General features: G+C 41.8%; 1 long non-coding RNA gene across 2 annotated transcripts in view; it reads right to left on the bottom strand.

The window, feature by feature from the left end:
- Positions 1-612: 612 nt before the first annotated feature.
- Positions 613-16,875, bottom strand: part of LOC140704380 (uncharacterized) — a 38,538-nt gene continuing 22,275 nt past the window's right edge. Inside the window, exons 3-4 of one of the 2 annotated variants that reach the window (XR_012083549.2) lie at positions 13,460-13,548; positions 613-7,690 (exon numbers count right to left, since the gene is read on the bottom strand). This is a non-coding gene — a long non-coding RNA (uncharacterized LOC140704380). The remainder of the gene's footprint in view (positions 7,691-13,459; positions 13,549-16,875) is intronic. The other variant, XR_012083548.2, reaches the window with a different exon arrangement.

Below are 16,875 nucleotides of genomic sequence, written 5' to 3'. Positions count from 1 at the left end.
TCATGATTTGCCCATCATTCATTAGTCAAGCCATATGCTATCTGGCCAGCAGGGAACAGAGAAGTTCAGTGACCAATAAGATGCATTTCAGAGAGAAAAAAGCTCTGTCTGAATCAGCCCTAAGACATTTTAGAGTAACAAAGCGAAGGTAGTCCTCATACAGCAGACTCCTTGGATGATAAAGGGGAAATCAACAATATCAGTGGGCAACTACATTGGAAAATAATATGAGAATTGCTCTGAGATTGGGATTTATATTATTTTCCATTGACTACACAATATACAAGTCAATGTGCCTGCAGTTTTTCTTCTCTTATCCAAATTATTTTCCTCTGCTGCTAGGGCTTCTAATATTTTTTTAGCATCAAATGCATTCACATCAGCAAGGAAGTGTGATCACTTCTACCAATGCATTCAATTTGATCTTTCTATGGTGGTAGTTGTAAACTTTCTATTTTGTCACTGCAACCTTATAAAACAGCAGAAAGACAGAACAGTAAACCCATTCACATAGGAAAAGTGGCTGCCATTTGAATCTTATCCTCTTCAAACCTGGTGCCTGGGTCTGCTTCTTTTTCCTCTTTCCTTCATGTTTCATTTCTCTTATTTGTAAAAGCTTAGTGCCATTGTGCTAAGGCATAGGAGACCAGGGGTGGGGGAGCAAGGAGTCAGCACAGAGAGAGGAGGGAATTGCTATTCAGTACTTTGTAGCTTGTTAAGATAGCTCTGCTATAGCTGTGTCCCCTGAAAATCTGGACAGTCACAGTTTAGGACAAAGCCTGGATTTCTTATGAGACAGGTTGAGCCCCTGCTGCCCACCACTGGAAGGGCAACACAATGAAGCAACACAGTGGGGATTACTGGGTTCTTCTGCTACAGTAAATTGGGTTATTATTATTAATTTTTTTAGGGCAAGGCTTCCTGGAGCAGCTGCCTGACAGACCTCTGAATTCTCCTCTCCCCATAATGCCAGGCTCCAAAGAAAGGCCCATAAGAGCAAAGTATTTGGGCATCAGCAGTACTGAAAGTAGTATCTATTGCTTTTTGTTGGTGACATAGCTACTTAGAGAGCATGCCTCTTTATTGGTGGGCAATATTAAGGGCACAGCAGTATCAAAACAAGAGGGTGAGGGCATCTTACTGTGCTGCTGAAGACATTTTGCTGCCTGTAGCAGAGCTTAAATGCAACCTCCCTCATGTCAGTACTTTACAAAGACTGAAGGCATCGTTACATTATTGAAATAAATCAGGTGATAGATCAGAGTTTTTGAAGTTGGTTTAAAGTCATCTGGTAGTCACATGATTTTTGGTTCAGTGTGTATGTCCTCTTGGAACAACCTTTATTCCATTTTTAAGCTGTGTTGTATATATGTTGAGAGGGGGGCTACATGGACATTTAAAATTATTTTATTTGAGGCTTTGTCATGCACCTGCATGCCCTCATGTTGGCATGTGTGGGGTTTGTCAAGTAATGGATGCCAGGATCACAGATTTTGGGCTGCCGGGAAACCTTATTTATTTATTTATTTATTTATTTATTTATTTATTTGTTTGTTTGTTTGTTTGTTTATTTGTTTATTTGTTTATTTGTTTGTTTATTTATTTATTTATTTATTTAATAACCCTTGCAGTCTTGTTATTTTGTTTCCTATCTGTAATAGCGAACTAGTGCTATCCCAGTTTGAAAGAAATAAAAACCCTAAAAATATTAAAAATAACACTGCTGGTAGCACGAGGACAGGTGAGGACCAGAAATTCATTGCATTTGAGGCCTTATCCTGTGCTCCTCACCTACCTTTGCGCTAGCTGCCTCTCACAACCACTTGCCACTGCTGCCAGCTGTGTTACATTTAATCAGGGTGGATTTAATTTAAATCAAATTGATTTAAATGATTGCAGGGTGGATATGTGAGGGTTCAAGATTAACCTCAGGCTGATTGGACACGAATACAGGATGCTCAGTTTTTTGAAAAACAGAACTAGGGTTTATTGGAACATCAAATAAAGAAGTATCAACATTAAACTTGTCATTGTTCTTTTCTCTCGTCCCCAACGGGTCAAACGAGGGTGTCCATAAATCTTGAAAAAAAGAGTTCTAACTTGGATCTTACGAGGTTCCTTTAGAGAAAGGGTTAGTCTCACCCTGGTCCTTAGTGTCAATGTCCACCTCAATCAGGGATAATGTCTCTTCATCTCCCCTCTCATGGTCGAAGAGGTCGATTCCCTCTGCATAGGGGTCCCAAAGTCCGGTAAATACCTCCTCCGGCGAGCCTCCTCCAGACCCCATGCTCTTCTTTCCCATTCCTCCCTTTCCACCGCTTCCTTCTCTTCCCTCAAGCGTCTCTGCCACTCTCTGGCTTCAGATTTCCCCCAATAGGACAGCCCTTCTTCGCCTGTAATCAGCCTCCTCTCGAGGCACTCTTCCTTTTTTGCACCTTCCTGTCCAGGGATCCTCAACCCATATTAATTCCCAACCCCCCTGGTATGTTGTCTCATTCCCCCATGCCCCGCCTCTAACAATGGTTGCTCCTTCACCCTTGTTCCCGCCTTTTCTAGTCCTGTCTGAGTGGCCACCAACAGTCTTGTCAAACTCTGTTCCAAGTCACAGTACACTTGTGTAGCTCCCCTTGATTTTCTAGTCAACTTATTTTAGAGATAAGCAGAAAATTTTCCTAGAACTGGTTTCAACCCAGAGGCCAAGGCAATATATTTCTCTATTTCCCTGAGGTTTCACCTTTTTAATGACCTAAGAGTTGTGCTGTCTTTTCATTTGCACAGAACAATTATAAATTGCTGAAGAAGAAGCACAGTATCTTTGAAAGTTCAAATTTGTGTCAGCAAAACTAAATATTGTGATCACAACCTTCTAAAAGTCCCTTTCAAACGAGTTATTTCCCTTCCCGCGAGACCCTCCAGTGCAATTTAATACACAAGGAAAGCAATTAGCAGGATGTTTATGCTAACTTCTATTCCCACCACAAACCAAATCCTGACTTCCTTGCTCCCCAGAACCACATTTTTTATTTGGCAGCATGCCAAAGAGTGCTGGCATCCCACCCATCACTGTTAGTAATGTTTTTTTTTAAATTTCCATGGCTCCCCTAATTTTATGACACTTAGATGCTCCACGAAATCATTAGCTTGTTGCTCATGATAGTCGCTGAAGAAAGAAACTTATTCCTGGGTTCAGAAGCAAACGGACACATCAGCAACTTCTTAAAAGCATGGCCTATACTTTTCCCAGTGGCTAGAAGAGGTCAGACAGATCCCATTTCACTTTGGCTTGTAAATCCAAATAAAATGCAGTTGTGTTTCATTAAACCTACTTCATGTAGGCAGTTTTCTGTAGTGGCTTATTTATTAGAACCTATCACAGACCAGAGCTAGAGAGAAGGAATAAGGGCTGGCACGGGTATCATTAAAATATTTTTCCTGAATTGAAAATCTGTCAGGATTATGTGGTGGGATCCCCATGGCTGTCAAATCATATTAACAAGGATTGTTAAGAAACATGGACTCTCGTTCATTTGTTTTAACTATGAAATATTATACCTTGTTCAGGAGGAGACAATAAATGTCTTCTCTCAAATCTGCCATCTGAGTAGAGTACTAGAGGATGTAATTTGAGAGCCTGATTCATTGTTGTTTCAGGAGGAGCAGATTCATTTGCGGAGGGCTCTCCTCACCAAGTGGCCATGGCTGTCTAGTACCCTAACAACAATAATCCGACAACAGTTCCACTTATTGGCAGCTACAAATAAAATAAATATCCCTCTCTATAAAAAAGACACAATAGTGCTGAAGAATTTCCCACCCTGTGCTTCAACATAGAGATGAAATCTATAGAACTATAAATATTAGTTATTGAAAATGGGTGGCATTGAAGGTTTGAATGGTTGTAGAATTTCTGCACTGCAGAAGCTTTGGTGACCCTACACTAGTCAAGAATAAGAACTGGTCATATCCACATGTTTATCAAGACTATGATTCCTACCTCAGGGTGGAATAGGATTCACGGCTGGGAATATGCGAATGCTGCTTCAATGGATTAAGAGTCTATGTCTGAATTTTTAAGAATCATGAGCACCATTCAGCTTGTAGATGGATTCCTAGATGGTGCTACCTGCACCTCCTGAAGGGGCATATATCAGGATTCAAGAGGATCCAGTCCTATTGAGGAAACTGAAATCAGGGAGATGAAAATCACATTTGAAATGGCATTTGCTGCATGCAGTAGGTCATTGTCAGATTCAAGGCAAGGAATGCAAAGGACAAGGAGACAGCAGAGTGGCATGAAAATGTCAGGCATCTAAAACACAACAGCCATCGTCTTGCTTTGTTAAGTGACCACAGAAGGGTGATTGTGTAATAATGTTTCAAGTCCTTGCAAGCTTTCCTTTGCACTTGGATCTTGTGCTGGTTGCAAGATTGGTCACATGACTGGTTGTATGATTGCCCATGCACTGGGGAGCCTGCTGGAGAGAGAGAGAGAGAGAGAGAGAGAGAGAAAACACTTGTGCCCTTTCACTCTCAGTGTATCTTGTGCTTGACAATGCAGTTGTCAAAATATGACAGAAAACCAAATACAGTGGTGCCTCGCTTAACGATTGCCCCATTACAACGAATCTGCTTTACAACGATCTTTTTGCGATCGCAATTGTGATCGCAAAACAATGGTCTAAATGGGGGAATTTCGCTTAGCGACAATCGGTTCCTTGCTTCGGGAACCGATTTTCATTTTACAGCTCATCATTGGGTTTTCAAAATGGCTGCCGGGTGCTTAAAATGGCTCCCCGCTGTGCTTAGGGATGGATTCCTCGCTATACAGGCAGTGAAAATGGCCACCGTATGGAGGATCTTCGCTGGACTGTGAGTTTTTACCCCATTGGAATACATTGAAGGGGTTTCAATGCGTTTCAATGGGGTTTTAAATTTCGCTTTACGATATTTTCACTTAACGGCGATTTTCCTGGAACGGATTGTCATCATTAAGCAAGGCACCACTGTATAAAAACCCAAAATGTATTTCAAGATTTTCAATGGTTTTATTAATGCTTTTTAAACAACATATCTATAAAGCTTCTAGTGACAAGGGGCAAATTAAAATGTAGAACAGCTTTTATAATAATAGGGTTGAACATCCATGTAATATAACTGCATGCCATCAAGTTGATTCCAATCTAGGGGGACCCTTTCCACAGTTTTCTAGGTAGACAGTATTCAGAAGTTGTTGACCATTCCCTTCTTCTGGGGCCACTTCTGGGACTGTGCAGTTTGCCCAAGGCTACAACAGATTGGCTGGACTTGCAGGGAAATCGAGCTCTTGATCTCTGGTTTTTCAGACAGGTACCCAATTCATCGAGCTATATTGTAACCAAAATTTAGCAGAAACAACTGAATAAGACAAAGCAAGGTTCAATGGAAGTAGCTGAAGCTATTCTCCCAAAGTTCCATGCTGCATCTTTTGCCTGGAGGCAAGCGGAATACTTTTGACATCCGGTTTATTTATTTATTTATTTGATTTATGTACAGCCCATCTGGCAGCCAGGGCCAGCAGTTCAGTGGCAATACAGTGAATTCCAAAATATGTGCCACCTTAAACTAAACCAACTGGAGACAGCAAAAGAACACCTGCTCTGGTCATGCTCCCTCCTCTTTTAACAGCTACAATCTAAAACCAAGGATGTCTGCATATTGAATTGAAATGTACTTTTCATGTCACTGTTCTGGAATTAATCAAATAAACTTTTATGATGTTAGCTCAGCTTTCAGAAGGAAATGTCCTTTTCTGGACATTTCCTTCTGAAAGCTGTTTTATCATAAATGCGCTATCTGTAAGAAAACTCTTTTGTCTCAGGACAAACAAGATGTAGCCAGCTCAGTTTACCCAAACATATCTCAATATGTAGCTGTGTTAATACAGAACCTTTTCCGTTCCCTTGGACAAAGTGGTAGATTACAGTTAAATTCTATAATGTGACATTTTCTCACCAACTTTCAGATGAAGCTCAGCTAGCCAAGGTTCATGGGATGTTTCAGGACATCTCCCATCTAGGACTTTGAATTACTTGTACTGTATATTTTCCCTCTATGCTATAGCTTACTTATTATCTGCTCTTGTCATTCAAGAAATCAGTTTGCCTAGTAAAATACCTCCTAAATTTGGCCATAAGAATGTAAAACCATCTGTTGAGCAAAGCTGGATCAGATCAAAAGTCTGTCTTATCCCAGAAGCGTTCTTGTAGTAGACAACTGTATACCTACCAGAAGTCCACAAACAGAATACAGACACCAGAACACCTTCATTCTTGTGACCGTCCCCCATAACATGTCAGAGTGTGTCACAGGCATGTCTTTCGTTCTCAACAACATTTCTCTTTTGGTGTGGATTGTTATTATTTTTAAATTAAAATTTATAAAATCCATCCATGCTGATTGTGCGACCTGGGTACAGCTTATAATCATTTGTTAAAACAATTACAATACACATTACATTCCTAATCTATACAACGTCCTTCTAACCATTGATAGAACAAGTCCCATGTTTGATAATATTTTGTATCTTCCTTTCCCTTGATTTTCAGTGTTAGTCTATCCATTTCGCCACAGTCCAATATCTTTTTGATTATTTCTTGATCTGTAGGTGTTTCTTCATTTTTCCAGAACTGTGCAAATATAATCCTCGTGGCTGTTAAAATATGCAGTATTAAATATACATTTTGTTTATCAACACTTTCTGGTATTATACCTAACAGAAATAACTCTGGCCTAAAATCTACATGCTTTATGATTATTTTAACAAGCCATGTATATATTTTGTTCCAATTTTTTTTTTTGCTTTTTCGCAAGTCCACCAGAGGTGATAATAAGTACCAGTTTTTTTATGAAACTTCCAGCATTTACTTGACCTATTAGAATCTTTTGGTTTGGATTATTGACTTACATCCAAGTTCTGTTTCACAAACAGTGAAACAGAATAGAGTGACAAAACTTTCAGCATCAAGAGGCTTCTTTTTAAAAATGTTTTTATTAACTAAAACATAAACATAAAATACACAAATCACAATACAATTGCAATACAAATACAAAAGGGACACAAAATGTTTAAAAAATTTAAATCTCCTTTAGCTATTCTTAGGTTAGGTATCCATTTCTACAAGAACACCGTTGGCTGTACATAACTGGTGTATATTGAACATCGAGTGTTTTATCACCTTGTGGAGTCTCCAGGTACACAGCAAGAGAGAACAGTGAGATTAGGTCCTTAGGCTTTTTGCATCAACAAAGCTCCACAGAAATGAATTGACCCATCATTGGCAAGATAAAACTGTGCACTTGATCCCAAGAAGCTAACTCCTAATTGATGCTCACAGAAATGTCGTGATTTTTAGTCTCTCTTCCTCCCCACTGTAGTCCTCTCTGATGGCCCCAAATTTGCTTTCTGGGTTTTTTCAGCCCTCTCAGACAGATTTTGGGGGTGTGGTGATGGGGCTTCTGTAAGGCAGAAAGATGGCATCGGCATCCCTTTAGGCTTGGAATCCAGCAGTGTATGGTGCTCCAGATGTTTCTTTTGATCCTAGTTGGTAAAGGGAGTTTGGTATGTTTGTGTTTTCTAGTGCTTGCAAATGTTTCCAGTATTTTTTAAAAATCATTTCTGGAAGTAAGGAAGCAAGGCCACAATTGGCAGAGCCTGAAAGAGGAAGGAAAATCTGAACAATATCATGTTCACTGCCATGTAGCTAGGTACTCAAGCTCCCAAAGATTTGGTACCTTCCACCTGTTTAATGTGTGTTCCATATAGTACTTCTCCCAAAAGACAAGAAAACAGAATCATTACTTTGGTTTCTCCACCAAAAACGTTGTGTTTCTCAACACCAAGCTCCTCCACCACCTCAGAACTTTCTCCTCCAGTATTCTGTTCCTGTTACTCTGTCTCACCTTCTCCAGCACAATGCCTGGACATATCAATGTTGAATTTAGCTCATTGTTCATGTGTGATCCAGAAGAAGGACGTCAGGCAGACTGAGAGTACAGTCAGCCAGGAGTTAAAGGAGATGAGCAGATTGTCTTCAACCACACCGCACAGTGGCCTTCCTAACTTTTATCTATGCTCAGCTCAGAGATCCTAGAAATTTGCTATGTGTATACCAAATATATATATGTAAACTTGCATTACTATAACTTGGAAGATGCTGAGCGTCATTGCTGCAGGTGACTGATTGTATATCAATTTTTCAAAGCAAACAGTGGTTTTTGTAATTTATTATTGATAGCTTAGCCCCATTACTTCTCCCAAAAGACAAGAAAACAGAATCATTACTTTTTATCTGCTTTATTAAACATCAAGTATAAATATTAAAGATGTATGTGTTTGGTGATTCTTTTCTCAAACTATGAATGCTAATTCTCTTCCTACTAGTGTTTCAAACCAATAGGGGGTGAGAAATCAAAATTGCAAGGAAGTGTAGAAAAACAACAGACACAAGAATTTCATTTTGGAAACCTGGTGGAACATTGAATGCAGTGGATGTATTTCTCAGTAAACATGCCCAAAATTTAGTAATCCTGCATTTTGCATCTTCATCATCACAACTACCACCGTTGCCACATGTTAGCTAACACCAAAGAAACACAAGGTGCCAAATTGGTTGTACCAGATTTCTGAAATGATACAATCCTATCAATGTTTACTGAGAAATAAATCCACTGCATTCAATGGAACTTACACCCTGCATAATAAATATGATTAGAAATATAGGTTTACTTTCAGAAGGCACTAGTGCAATCAAATGTGTGCTTTACAGCATAATCCAGATAGAAAGCTGAGAAGAAGAAGAAGAAGAAACAAAAAAAATCTGATAAACATATGGAGAATTATTTCCTAATGGCAACCATGATAATTAATAACGACAGCGCATTACAGGCTGTTGAGGCTATCCTAATGCATTAGTTTATCTATTGTGCAAGAAGTTAAAATACTTTTTAGGAAATCTATCACTTATCTCACAGTCTGAATAATTACTGCAGATTATTTACTTCTATTATTACAGCCATTGTTTGCTTCTATTTTGGTGCTGTAAAGAATAGTGAAGATATCCCGTGTGGTGTAGTGGATAGGGTGATGGACTAAGGACTCAGGAAGCCTGAGTTCAAATCCTCACTCAGCCATGGAAGGTCACTAGAGATGGACCTGGTAAAGCCACTCCTAAAATATCTTGCTTACCTTTAAAGCCCAATTAGGGTCACAACAAGTTGGCTTTGACTTGTTATTCTTATTTCACCCCCATGAATAGCTATCTTCAAACTGTCCTGTGTTCAATAGCCCTGCTCAGCTTTTGCAAACTCAAGCCTGTGGGGGTTCCTTAGGGAGTTGATCCACCTCATATTAGGTCTTCCTCTTTTCCTGCAGTCCTCAACCTTTCCCAGCATCATTGTCTTTCCCAAAGAACCCTGCCTTCTCATGATGTGCCCAAAGTTGGACATTCCTAGTTTCAACATTTTCCCCTCCAGAAATATTTCAGGCTTGATTTGATCTAAGACTCATTTGTTCAGCTTTCTAGCAATCCATAGTATTCATGAAGCTCTCCCCCAGCACAACATTTCAAACAAATCAATTTTCTTCCTGTCACCTTTCTTAACTGTTCAGCTTTCACACCCATGCACGGTAATCGGACATACAAGAGGGTGGTGATCTTGGTCTTGGTCTTGAGTGACACATCCTTACACTTGATGATCTTTTCTAGTTCCTTCAGTCTTCTGGATCACACATTCTAAAGTTTAGAGGAACCTTTTTTTCTAGGGAGCTCTATTCCAATTTGGGAAGATACTTCTGTTTCCAGCAGTGGACAGGACTATGGGTCAGGACCAAGAACTGAGTGGGCATGGCAAGGTATGATTTTTGGCAATTTGGAAAAAAAAAGCCACAGCAAGTATACAGAGCTCCATTCAATGTTAATCATCTTTACCAAAGAATACGTCCCATTGCAACAGTTTTCCAGCCTACCTATGAAAAACACCAGAGATAATAATAGAAGGAAATAATGGGCTGTTTAGCCTGATGTTTGGAGTGCTGGATGGGCAAGTGTGCTCTTAAAGACATTGATCAGATGATGTCTTTGCTAGAGCCCACCAGCCCACCCCCAGATTGTTCATACTTCCACCTTTCTGATCCCTGCCAAGGGGCTTGTACTTTTTCTGGTGCAGGTAGGATGATGCTGGGTTGAATTGATTCCAGTGAACATGACTGGTAGAACCAATTCAAAGCAAGCCTTTCTTGTTTAATTTGCCAGTATTATGAAGTGACTTAATAAGCAAGCCACTTCCCAATATTGGCAAATTAGACATTTTCCTTGCTCAGCAGAGGGCAGAGGAAGTGAATTTTTAAAAAAGCAATACAAAAAACTTTACATAAACTATCACTTTTGCTCTACATCAGCTATATAAATGTTTTCGTCTATAGACTATTTATAGTGTATATATAGACTATATATGTGTGCGTGTGTGTATATGTATGTGTGTGTGTACACACACACACACACACACAAACTACTGTATCACTTATGCTCTACATCAACTATAAAAAAGTTTTCATCTATAGACTATATATAGTAAATATATATTTCACTTTTCTTGCCTTTCCACTGAACTATTTCAGTGACATGGAGAGGGGGGATTTGCTGCTTGGGTAACAGCCTATCCTCCATATTATTTTACCCAGGCTTCGTGCTCTGGAGAGGACATTCCAGCTTCGCATACAGCATCGAAACAACACGGGAAGTAGCAGTTACCGGTTATAAGTCTTTGCGCAATTGGCGTAGAGCATGATGCCAGGGGCTACTTCTGGCGGTGGGAGAGGTCATTGCACCTCACTAGGTAGATACCGCCCACCTTAAGCTGGGCAGCCCCCAGCCAGTAACTAATTTGCAAATAGCCTGAATAAATGAGTCACTTAAGCCATGATATGGGCAGACGCCATTTTCGTGTGAATGGTCAGGTTTGATTAGATAATTCTAATCAAGCTCAACCATTCCTAAGTGGCCCACACTAGCTCACTCCCTGCTGCTGGTGTAGCCATATCTTTAGGGATCAGATGAGGAATCCCTCCCACCCAGGTGGGTCATTTGGTCACCATCATTTTTATTCCTCAAAGAATTTGTACTAGTTTCAAGTTATGTACGGGGATCCATATGAGAGAGAACTATGAGCCCAGAGAGTTTTAAAAAGAAATGTGTTTTGTTGTTTTAAATCACAGCCCACAAGCCAATTCATATTAAAGGCCACATCAGACATCAGCAGCAATTGGATTCGGTCCAAGTGTCACTGATAGATTATGATGTTCCAATAGTCATACTTTTCCTTCACTTCATAAAGGATGGTATTATCAGGATAACATTGCACAGTGAAGATGAAATATTGAGGGGCGTGCTTCCAAATGACAGCAGATAAAGTAGGCATGAGGATAAAAATGTGTTGAAGGGTTGACCTGAAGTGGATGATATGTTTCCAGACAAAAGCAGAACAATGAGCTGCAGGACTCTCTTCAAAATGCTTTTATTTGTGTATGTGTGTGCTCTGTGTGTGTGTGTGTGTGTGTAGTGTGTGTGTGTGTGTGTGTGTGTGTGTAGTGGGGGGTGTAGTGGGGGACTCAACATGATGTTAACTATGTGAATGCAGTTGCAGTGCATATTTTAGCTATGTAAATAGCAGCTGCTGCAGGGAAGCCCCAGAAGCCCCAAGATCAAGGGGTTGAAGAGGGAGGGCAAAATGCTTTCACTCTCTACAGACTAGACACAATATTGCCTCTTTGAATGGTTATTTGCATTTTTAAACCACAGAGGCTTCCTTGAGCTTGTATTTATTTTATTCATTTATTACATTTTTAACCATCCTGGTTGACTATATTGGTGGCCCTGGTAGTTAAGGCACAGAAAAACAGGAAGTTCAGGGATGGCTAGTCTAGCAGGGTGATGGGTACCTGGGTGAGCTCTTTTGCTCCTCCCAGCATCTCCTCTGTTTCTTGCACTGGCATTTGTGCCACCAGGACCACAATTGTATTGGGGTGGCACTGCTGTAGTCAGCTGTCATGGGTGCTAGAGGTTTGCAGCCAGTGGAGGTCTCTTTGGAGCACCTAGGAGTTGGGGGTCCTCTTCTGCGAACCCTTCTCCTCATGTTCTCCTCACTTCCTTGGGAGTTTCCTGCCAGGGGCCCTCTTCCCAGTTGCACTCCACCTTCCCAGAGGCACACTCTTGGACAGCCTCCCAAGTTTCCTCCTAGCCTGACGTTTCCTTACCAGTCAGTGCCACTCCAGAAGCCCTTGATCGTTCCTGTTGCTCATCCTCTATTTTCTCACTCATCCCCTTCCATCTTCTATCAGCCTGCTCTTCGGTAGACACCTGTCCTGACAGCTTCCCCAGGCTCTCAAGGGGCAGCAGGGCAAAGGGAAGATGGCCTGTCCAGGGAACCAGTGATGACCCCCCCCCCCATAGATAACCAAGTCCAAAAGCATTTGGGGCATTAAAGATTAAAATTAACACCTTGAATTGGGCCAGGAAACATTTGACAACCAAATGACAACTGAAAAGTAAGAACTATCAAAAGGAAGATGCCGGCCACAGAGACTGGCAAAACGTTAGGAAGAACAACCTTCAGAACACGGCCAAAGAGCCCGAAAAACCCACAACAACTATCAAAAGGAAGCTTTAGGGATGATTATTGCTGGGACTGTGGTAGGGACAGAAACAGCTGAACTTCTTTTCCCAACCTCATTGTGTCTCAGTGAAAACCGACATCCTTCACTAAGGGCCCTTGCTGAGAGATTGTTTTTCCTAGGCTTCTCGTAGAGTAGATCAATGAACACACCAGAAAAAGGTGCAGACATTTGCCAAAATCAAGAATGTTATTGCCCCCTTAAATCCATAGCAAAGTGTTGACTTCTCCATAATGTGCCCACCCACCCACCCCTGTGCTTGTTCCCTCCCATACAAATCAGTGGAGACTCTTGAGGCATCAGGGTCCAAGAACCATTTTCAAAGTATAGCTTTTATTTCCCTTCATGAGGGTCATTGGAGGCGAAGGAATCATTTTCTGAAGGAAAGAAATGATAAAAAATAATCCCCTACAAGGAGTAAAAAAAAATGTTCCTCACATATCTTTACTGAATTCTGAAGCTGCCATTTTGTCCCCATTAAAGCTGTCCTTCCTGGTTCATCTACAATGGATTTGCCTCGTTGCATTTTCTAGCCTTTAAGCTATTGTTTTGAAAAGTCAACTTTTATTCTCAAGAGTTTTTATAATAGATTGATCAAAGAGGTACTGCTTTATTGTGTCCTCGCACCTCATGCTTCTTCTTAACCCTGCACTAGGAAACACACACCCCCCCCCCAATTTATCTTCTCAATCAGACCTGATTAAAGAATTCTTGCTTTCCAAGGCAAGTGTGACAACTGGGAAACAGACTTACCAGGTTTCAGGAGATCAGCTGAGGCCTCAGGGACTTGCTGTGCTTCTGTAGGTTCCCAGGCAGGGAGAGAACTCTCATGGCGAACAGCACTGGAGGGGGATAAGACAGCAGAAGGGCCTGTCCCCCAGAACAACGGTTCCCAACCTTGGGTCCCCAAATGTTTCAACTAAAACTCCCAGAAGCCTTCACTACTAGCTGTGCTAGCCAGGATTTCTGGGAGCTGTAGTCCAAGAACATCTTGAGACACAAAGTTGGTGATCTGCGGGACCAGCAAAGATCCCCTGCACACAAGAGTGGGCTCTCCAGCTCCCCAACAGTAAGGGGGTCATGACTTGTAGTTTACCTGTGGACTGAGGTGTTGGCAAGGGAGAGGTGGAAAGTGCCGTCAAGGCCACAGGTGTAGCCATGACAGGACTGGGATTTAAGGAGCAGAGTGATGCAGGAGAGGATGACTGTTGGGCAGATGTCATGGACTGGAAAGTGTGCATAGGAGGTACTGCCACTATTGAGGTGGATGAGAGACTTTCAGCCATGATCTCAAGACTGGTCACTGGGTCAAGCTGCTAGTGCTGCCGGAAGAAGTAGCCCAAGTCCATCAGGAACAGGCCAAGTGCTGGAAAGCCCGGAGGCTTGCAAATCAGGAGTGAGCCCACTGCTGAAAGAAGAGGCAGCAGGGGGAAGTGGCCCCACCACAGAGACACACCGCTCCTACTACCTACAAACATCCTGAAGGACGACCTCTCATTGCCCCTCACTCCATGCCCTGCTACATGGGAGAGACCAGGCAGGTCAGAGTAGAGTTTGGCCATGCGTCCTGAGAGGACTATCATACTTGTCAGATAGCAGCTGCCAACGGAGACTATGGGGGTATAGGAAGACAAAGAGGCTTTGCCACATGCCAGCAAGGACAGCTGACTGCATATAGCGCCCCTGTTGTGGCACACTGTACCTGGCACCCCTATGAGTTCTTGTCGAGTTGGTAAAGGACTTCACTCTTCCCAGTAAAAAAAATTTTAGGGGCATGGACTCAAAGGTTTTGGGATTGAAACTCTATTCTAAATGTATTTGATTTGAAACCATGTGACTATTTGAAACACTGTTTGTATTCCCGCCAGGGAGACAGATGGCAACAGCAGTTGCTGTATGGGGTTGTGTGTTTCCCTGCCCCCAAAAGCATAGAGACAGATCGGTAATAAATCCTTGCTTCTCAAGTCAACTTCCTCACCCTTTACACTTTCCTACTGCCTGCCGTTATGGTAGGGCCAGGGTGGCATTCTGGCTGAGATGTGCTTCTTTCCCCCCTCCACCTTTTTCTCCCTCTACCCATCCCATTTATGCCCTTCAGTAATCCAGGCTTGCATTTCTGTAAGGAAGACATTCCTGTAAATGTCAATTTATTTGAAAGTAAATACAATTTAAAATGGGTTTCTTTTGGCTGTGTAATCAAGGCCTTAGACAGACTTTGACTTCAAAGGAGGCATTTGTATAGGGGCAGCCTCTCAGGAACCCAGACACCAAAAGGTTTGTTGTTTAGTCATTAAGTCGTGTCTGACCCTTCGTGACCCCATGGACCAGAGCACGCCAGGCCCTCCTGTCTTCCACTGCCTCCCGGAGTTGGGTCAGATTCATGTTGGTAGCTTCGATGACACTGTCCAGTCATCTCATCCTCTGTTGTCCCCTTCTCCTCCTGTCTTTACACTTTTACACTAACATCAGCGTCTTTTCCAGGGAGTCTTCTCTTCTCATGAAATGGCCAAAGTATGGAGCCTCAGCTTCAGGATCTGCCCTTCCAGTGAGCACTCAGAGTTGATTTCTTTCAAAATGGATAGGTTTGTTCTCCTTGCAGTCCAGGGGACTCTCAAGAGTCTCCTCCAGCACCACAATTCAAAAGCATCAATTCTTCGGTGGTCAGTCTTCTTTATGGTCCAGCTCTCACTTCCATACATCACTACTGCCATAGCTTTGACTATTCGGACTTTTGTTGGCAAGGTGATGTCTCTGCTTTTTAAGATACTGTCGAGGCTTGTCATCGCTTTCCTCCCAAGAAGCAGGCGTCTTTTAATTTCGTCGATGCTGTCACCATCTGCAGTGATCATGGAGCCCCAGAAAGTAAAATCTGTCACTGCCTCCATATCTTCCCCTTCTATTTGCCAGGAGGTGATGGGACCAGTGGCCATGATATTAGTTTTTTTGTTTGTTTGTTTTTTGATGTTGAGCTTCAGACCATTTTTGCACTCTCCTCTTTCACCCTCATTACAGAAGGTAGACAGGGCTAAATTCAAAATGGATTAGGCTGAAGCCAAAAGAAGGGACAAAGCTGGCAGTAAGCAGGGACGTGCCCTTTTCCCTTATGTGCATGATAGGATGGGCTCAGTTGACTCATTTTTGCTCTAGCGAGAGCTCAGTCTTGACTTGATTGAGCACCCACTTTTCTGCCTTTTTGGTTGCCTCCAATAGTGCATTTCAAATGAGTTGAGTTTGAGCCTGTCTTTCTTCACTGTCTTTCTTTCATATAGTATGGATGATTTTGACCTTGATTTCCAACAACATTCTTTCTTTTTAAAAATTTTCCTTTTTTCTTAAGTCTCTTCTCTGTTGCCATTTCTTTCTGCCATTCTGCTCCTCTGCCTTTTTCTTCTTCCTTCTCACTCTGTCTTTCTCTCTCTCTCTCTCTCTCTCTCCACCCCCATCCCCCATCTAAATGCCCTCCACTAAACATACCACAGAAGTTTTGAAATCTGCCCCCAAACAACTGTATTACATAAAACTCTAGCCTAAGAGGGGTGGCTGTGATATGGAACTTGAGTTGAGGAAGGAATGGGGAGCTAGTGTAATATATTTTTAGAAGGCAATTTGTATTCCAAAGCAGCCGAGGGTCACCTGGGTCTCCAGATGAGAAAGAAAGAGATCACAGGCAATTAACTCAGCATCAGTCCCAAAACCTTTTCAGGCTCTTCTAAATCCCAGGCAAAGCTGAATACTTTTCACCTTCTTCCCTGTATAGATGGATGAGTATGCTCAGCAGTGGCCTGATTTCTACTGGACATTAGGACACTCTGCAGAAGAGGTTGTTAATTTTTAAAAAGCCCTTTACCAGCTTTTCAGGTGATTACAGTTATTCTGCCTTGTGAAACAACACAATGTCTTTAAATTTGCAGCCCTGTTTCTGAAAGCAGTCAAAATAGGTACAAGAAAGCTGTGTAAGATAGTTAATTAATGCTGATATGCTGATTTCCATTGATTACAGAGTGATTAGCTTGGGGAAAACAGAACAGAGAAGTCCTTGCTTAGTGATGTTGATCCTTAAGTTTTGACATAGATCTGACAACAGAGGGAAGTGACTTAGTTGAATGATAGAGTCAAGACCACCAGGAGAAAATTAGCTTCACATCCCTAAGAATCCTTTTCAGGGGTGG

This window comes from Pogona vitticeps, chromosome 2 (genome assembly GCF_051106095.1).
Source record: "Pogona vitticeps strain Pit_001003342236 chromosome 2, PviZW2.1, whole genome shotgun sequence".
Classification (NCBI taxonomy): Eukaryota; Metazoa; Chordata; class Lepidosauria; order Squamata; family Agamidae; genus Pogona; species Pogona vitticeps.
This window is presented reverse-complemented; position numbering and strand designations above follow the sequence as displayed.